Here is a 7023-nt window from a genome sequence, read left to right on the forward strand (position 1 = left end):
CTCCCCTGCCACAACTTGAGGCCATTTCCTCTCGTCCTATCTCCAGCCACCTGACAGAAGAGACCAGCACCCACCTCACTGCAACCTCTTTTCAGGTAGTTGTAGAGAGCAATTAGGTCTCCCCTCAGCTTCCTTTTCTCCAGGCTAAACAATCCCAGTTCCCTCAGCTGCTTCTCATAAGACTTGTGCTCCAGGCCCCTCACCAACTTGGTTGCCCTTCTCTGGACACGCTCCAGCACCTCAATGTCTTTCCTGTAGTGAGGGGCCCAAAACTGAACACAGGACTCGAGGTGCGGCCTCACCAGTGCCCAGTACAGGGGGACGATCACCTCCCCGCTCCTGCTGGCCACACTATTTCTGATACAGGCCAGGATGCTGTTGGCCTTCTTGGCCACCTGGGCACACTGCTGGCTCATACTCAGCCGGCTGTCAACCAGCAACCCCAGGTCTTTTTCCACCAGGCAGCTTTCCAGCCACTCTTCCCCAAGCCTGTAGCGCTGCATGGGGTTGTTGTGACCCAAGTGCAGGACCTGGCACTTGGCCTTTTGAACCTCATACAACTGGCCTCGGACCATCGATCTTCAGCCTGTACAGATCCCTCTGTAGAGCCTTTCTGCCCTCAAGCAGATCAACCCTCCCTCCCAACTTGGTGTTGTCTGCAAACTTACTGAGGGTGCACTCGATCCCCTCATCCAGATCGTTGATAAAGATATTAAACAGAATTGGCCCCAAAACTGAGCCCTGGGGAATACCCGTTGTGACCGGTCGCCAACTGGATTTAACTCCATTCACCACAACCCTCTGGGCTCGTCCATCCAGCCAGTTTTTCGCCCAGCGAAGAGTACACTTGTCTAAGCCATGAGCCGCCGGCCTCTCAAGCAGTATGCCATGAGAGACAGTGTCAAAGGCCTTGCTGAAGTCCAGGTAGACAACATCCACAGCCTTCCCCTCATCCACTAGGCGGGTCACCTGGTCGTAGAAGGAGATCAGGTTGGTCAAGCAGGACCGGCCTTTCATGGACCCATCCTGCCTGGGCCTCATCCCCGGTTGTCCTGCACATGCCAAGTGTGCGCACTCAAGATGAACTGCTCCATAATCTTCGCCGGTACCGAGGTCAGGCTGACAGGCCTGTAGTTCCCTGGATACTCCCTCCAACCCTTCTTGTAAATGAGCATCACACTGGCAAGCCTCCAGTCATTTGGGACCTCCCCTGTTGACCAGGTTTACTGATAAATGGTGGAAAGTGGCTTGGCAAACTCTTCTGCCAGCTCCCTCAGTACTCTTGGATGCATCCTATCTGGTCCCATAGAACTGTGAGTGTCCAGATGGCATAGTACGTCACTATTTCCTCCTGGATTATGGGGGGTATGTTCTGCTCTCCGTCCTTGCCTTACAGCTCAGGAGGCAGAGTACCCTGACGATGACTGGTCTCAGTATTAAAGACTGAGGCAAAGAAGGCATTAAGCACCTCAGCCTTTTCCTCATCTCTGGTGGCAATGTTTCACTCTGTATCCAATAAAGGATAGATATTCTCCTTGGCTCTCCTTCTATTGTTAACATATTTGTAAAAACAGTTTTTGTTGCCTCTTACGATTGTGGCCAGATTAAGTTCTGTCTGAGCTTTTGCCATTCTAATTTCCTCTCTGCATGACCTAACAAGATCCTTGTACTCTTCCTGAGTTGCCTGCCCTTTCTTCCAAAGATGGTAAACTCTCCTTTTTTTCCTTGAGTTCTAGCAAAAGCTCCCTGTTCAGCCAGGCCTGTCATCTTCCTCAGCAGTTCATCTTGTGGCGTATGGGAATAGCCTGGTCCTGAGCCATTAAGATTTCCTTCTTGAAGAATGTCCAGCCTTCCTGGATCCCTTTGCCCTTCAGGACTGTCTCCCAAGGGACTCTCTCAACCAGTGTCCTGAAAAGGCCAAAGTTTTCCCTCCAGAAGTCCATAGTGGTGGTTTTGCTGACCACCTTCCTTGCCTCACCAAAAATTGAGAATTCTATCTTTTCATGGTTGCTAAGTCCGAGACGGCCTCTGACCATCACAACTCCCACCAGTCCTTCCACTTGTAAACAGTAGGTCTAGCAAGGCTCCTCCCCTAGTAGGGTCACCTACCAGCTGTGTCAGGAAGTTATCTTTCACACACTCCAGGAACTTCCTAGACTGCTTACTCTCTGACGTGTTGTATTTCCAGCAGACATCTGGAAGGTTGAAGTCCCCCAGGGGAACAAGGGTACACGATTGTGAGACTACTGCCAGCCACTTGTAGAATGTTTCATCCATCTCTTCAACCTGGTTAGGTGGTCTGTAACAGACTCCTAGCATATCTGCCTTGTTGGCCTTCCCTCTCATCCTTACCCATAAGCACTTAACCTTGTCCTCACAATTGCGCAGCTCTGTACAATTGAAACACTCTCTAACATAGAGACCCACCCCACCACCTCTCCTTCCTTGCCTATCCCTTCTGAAGAGCTTATAGCCGTCCATTGCAGCACTCCAGTCATGGCAGTCATCCAACCATGTGTCTGTGATTGTGACTGAGTCATATCAATCCTGCTGCACAATGGCTTCCAGCTCCTCCTGTTTATTATCCATGCTGTGTGCGTTGGCATAGATGCACTTGATCTGGGCTATCAATTCCATGCCCAACATTGGCATGCTGCCCCCATGGTGTGCCTAGGTTTATCCCTGTCCCCCTTCAAACCTAGTTTAAAGCCCTCTCTGAGCCCCACCATCTCATGAGCCCCACCATCTCATGAGCGAGGATTCTTTCCCTACTTTGAGATAGATGGACTACATCTGTCTCCAGCAAGCCCAGTGCTGTGTAAACCTCCTCATGATCAAAATGCCCCAAATTTCCACCAATGGCACCAGCCTCTGAGCCACGTATTGATCAGGTGTTTTCCTGTTCCTTTTAGTATATTTCCCTGCCACCGAAGGGATTGAGGAAAACACTACCTGTGCTGCCCATCTTTCCACTAATTGCCCCAGTGCCCTGAAGACCCTTTTGATTGCCTTCAGATTTCTCCCTGCAATCTCTTCACTGCCAATCTGCACAACTAATAGCCGGTAATAATCAGAGGGCTGAACCGGACCAGGGAGTTTCCTACTAATGTCTTTTACCTGGGCTCCAGGGAGGCAGCAGACTTCCCCGTGGGATGGGTTAGGTCTGCATATTGGGCCCTCTGTCCCCCTCAGAAGGGAATTTTATTTACTTACATGATTTCTTAGTTGTATTTGAGAGAGAAGGGGAAAAATTTCTCTATTAAGAGCAAGGAAGGTAGTGTTTCTCTGGCAAACAGAGCTTAAACGATTAGACCCTGAACAGCTTTTAATTCCAGTATTGTGTGCATAGAGGGGTCAACTTACACATCAGCTCTTCTTTTAAATGAATCTTAGAGCTTTCATAATTCATTACTGTCGAGGAAGCCTGCCAAGTCTGAGGGTTAAAACTTCCTTTATATGCTAGTTTTCTAGTGGCTATGCAGCTAGTTAAAGTTGAGTTGACTTTTAAGAGGTTTGGAAATGAAATAACTTAGTTTTAAAAAATGTCACTGTGCTGAAACTTTCCTTGGGCTTTTAAGTTCTCTTTTTTTTGTACATTCTGGAAGTGTTTCAGGATCTAAGGGAACTGTTATAACCAATTAATGCTATTATTTTGTTTTGAAGGCTGTGAGGCAATTCAGTAGTTCAAATTGAAAGTCATCAGGTCATCAGTATATTGGTCTTGCAAAGGTAATAATTTTACTGCTTTCTACTATATGTGACTGGCCTTTGTACATGCCTGCTTTTTTAGTATTATTGGAGGTATAGGGATACAAGTGCGGGAAGATAATATTCAGAAAGAGACAAAATTAAAGTTCAGAAAAGGTGGGATTCTTTTGTTCTCAAAGAGATGATTAATTTTTCCATTGGGCTGTGGTTTTGTCCGTCCCCTGTTCCTCCCCACCCCCCTTAATGTCCTTTCTTATGTTGCAATTCTTGCTTTTCATTTGTTCTTGTATTTTAATTCTTTTCTTATGCGTATTGGGCCACTTCCAAGGGATCTGGACATTTGACAACAAAATTATACTGATATCCTATATTATTACTATGAGTATAGGTTGTCTATTTCAGATGTCTAGGGAAATCTAAGGTTTTTTTCTGTCTATATATGGAAATTGATAATAAACACTTGGGTTTACACAAGTTTATGTAGTGTAAATTTGTGTAGTAATTGTTTGTGATTTGTTTATTTGGGTTTTTTTGCATATATACAGAACACCTTTATTATGGACCTGAGCTTTAATTGGTTTTATAGGGTAGTCCTAATTATATCAAGCTGAATATCCCCATTTCAAAGCTATTTTAGAATATTCCAACCTAGCCATCCTTAAAATTACAAATTCTTCTTTTCAATAGGAAGATCTATTTTTGTAACCTTAGAGAAAGGGTAAGGGGATAAAGACATTATATAAGATGGACATTCAAGAGCTCTTCATTAAAATGGGAGCCTCTTTTAGAACAAATAGAGAAAAAACACCTCTCAAAAAGAGAAGGATGATGATGAACTTACAACTGCACTTGTTCTAATGATTGCCTGTCTTAGAATTTGAAGTTGTACAGGTTTAAAAACATAACATTTGGAGTATAAGATGACCCAGTTTTCTCAGCCTCTTCATAGTATGTTCACTGGGCTGCTAAAATGAAAATTCTTGGGTTACACAAAATAGTTTTGTAAATAAACAGAATTTTGGTTAAGGGCACAGAGTTCTGCTGTTAAATGCCTGTTTGTTTCAAATCTACTTTTCTTCACACCAATTAATGCCATTTTGGATAGGTATGTTGCCAACAGAGTTGGTAAATAAACCAATTAAAAAAGACCAAAATAGATGAGCAACCCCTTTAGTCTTGGTTTGATTTTACCCTAGCTCTTTCTCCTAAGTTGTGAAGAATACTGCAGCATTCATGTTAATGTAAGCTAATCTTATTCCACATGCTGTAGTTCTTATTTGGTTTCAACTGCACTGGCTGTCAATTTCTTCAGGAATTAATATGTAAATATTGTTGATGCATTAGATTTGTCAGTGTCTTTGACCCATGGTGAATGTTGAGTATCAGCATATTAGTACATCATGCTCATTTGATTCATGTCTTCTAAATGTTCCCTGGGTTCATCTTCCCAGTAAACCCCTTGAATATATATCATCACATTTCTCTTTGCTAGAAGAACAGACAGTAAAAGGATACTTTGTTTCTAAAACCTTATTCAGTGTAATGTTTCTTTTAATTATGTTTTTATGTGGAGTGCCTGGGGATATATGTGTTACAGACACTATGAAATAGAGATTGGGTTAGAGTAGCAGGAAAGTGACAGAAGTTTCATACTGCAGCTCTCTGTCAGTACAGTCAAATCAGTGCAGTAAGTGGCTGGGACAGTTCAGTTTTGTTACTATCTGTTTTAACTGTATTAGCATGTATGTGAGAAATATGACAACGTTCCTTTCTTTCTTAGAGGATATCAGACAGCAGAGTTATGTCAATTACTCCATTGTAATTTCTCACTTGGTGTCTAATACAAATCATTGATCTAATATAAAATAGTGCAATCAAGTCTCCCCTTCTGCAGTTTGAACTTGTCATTAGGGACAGGATGAGAAGTAATGAACTCAAATTGTAAAGAAGACTTTGGTTAGACATTGGAAAGAACCTTCTAACTCTTCAGAATTAATTATTTAAGGAAATTGTGACTATTCTAAAGAAATAGGCAAGACATGCATGCTGCTAGCTATGATGTAGAAATATTTTCGTTCAGGATGATGGGTAGGATGATCTCCTGAAATCCTTTTTTTAGTATGTGATTTAGGAATATTTTCAGGACAAGCTACTAAGGATTGCCCAAAGAGTATCCTTTAAAGATTTCATTTTGAATTATTGCACTGTTACAGAATCTAAGAGATGCAACTGGAAATCCGAATTAATAAATCATCTTTGTAAGGCAGTAAGTCAATGTCACATTGTCCTGCTTATTCTCTGGATAGCTTTTCCTCTCTAAACTTACTCAAGGGGACACAGATTTCTAAGGCCATCAAGATTTTCTTCCAAGAGCAACAGCAGCTAGAGCCATTATTCCACACAGTACTATAATACCTAGTCAGCAAACATAAGTCAACTGCCAGGTAACTAGAGAATTCTGATTTCAGAGTTTGGCAATGGGAGAGAGGTGTTCAGTCATCTGTTCTATCATGAACATTGTAATTTGCTCTTTGATAAGTTTGAAATAATTTATGATTTTTTTTTTTTGTATTGGTAATAACCCTCTTGCCAAAAGAATGTTTTCACACAGTGAATTTCTTACTATTTGTACAAATTCTCTCAGTGGCTCACTTTAGTAGCCTTTTTTCTAGTAATCTACAGGAGCTGGTTATTTAAAAGCTCTTCAAGAATTCCTGTGTTTGGTTCTAGTTTTGAAACTGTACCTGTGTAATGAATCATGGATGGCCACTGGTAAACCTCCTGGCATCCAGCCCTTGGTTGTTTGTGCATCTGCAGATATAGACATTTTTAAATGTAGGAAGAATCACATCTTCAGTGTCTGTTATGCATAGTTCACTGCAATATGTGTTTTGATCTTTTTTCACAATGTAGAATTAATGAGAAAGATATACTTCCTCAATAAGGAGATAGATGAAGGCCAAAACCTGAGACTTCTCCCTTCAACCTTAAGGACCATCAGATCAAAACCTCCTAGTTGTTGTTCTAGTTCCTGGTAGTCACACCATGTACAAAGGACACTGCTGAAAGAGATAAAAATCTAGATATTGTGCCACATTTTAGCAAGACAAGAAATTTTTCGTCTAATACCACTTGCCATGAAATACTGTTTCAAAATCAACCTTATTTAACCAGAAGGAGGGGAAAAAAAAAAAATCAGCACAACAATGCAATGCTATTACTCCAGCCACTCTACTAGAAGTTAGAACCAATGCTATTCTGCCTACTAAGAGAACAACTTATTTTATTTTTTAAACAAACACAAAAATATCATCA

The sequence above is a fragment of the Haliaeetus leucocephalus genome, unplaced genomic scaffold (genome assembly GCF_000737465.1).
Source record: "Haliaeetus leucocephalus isolate CR32 unplaced genomic scaffold, Haliaeetus_leucocephalus-4.0 Scaffold849, whole genome shotgun sequence".
Classification (NCBI taxonomy): Eukaryota; Metazoa; Chordata; class Aves; order Accipitriformes; family Accipitridae; genus Haliaeetus; species Haliaeetus leucocephalus.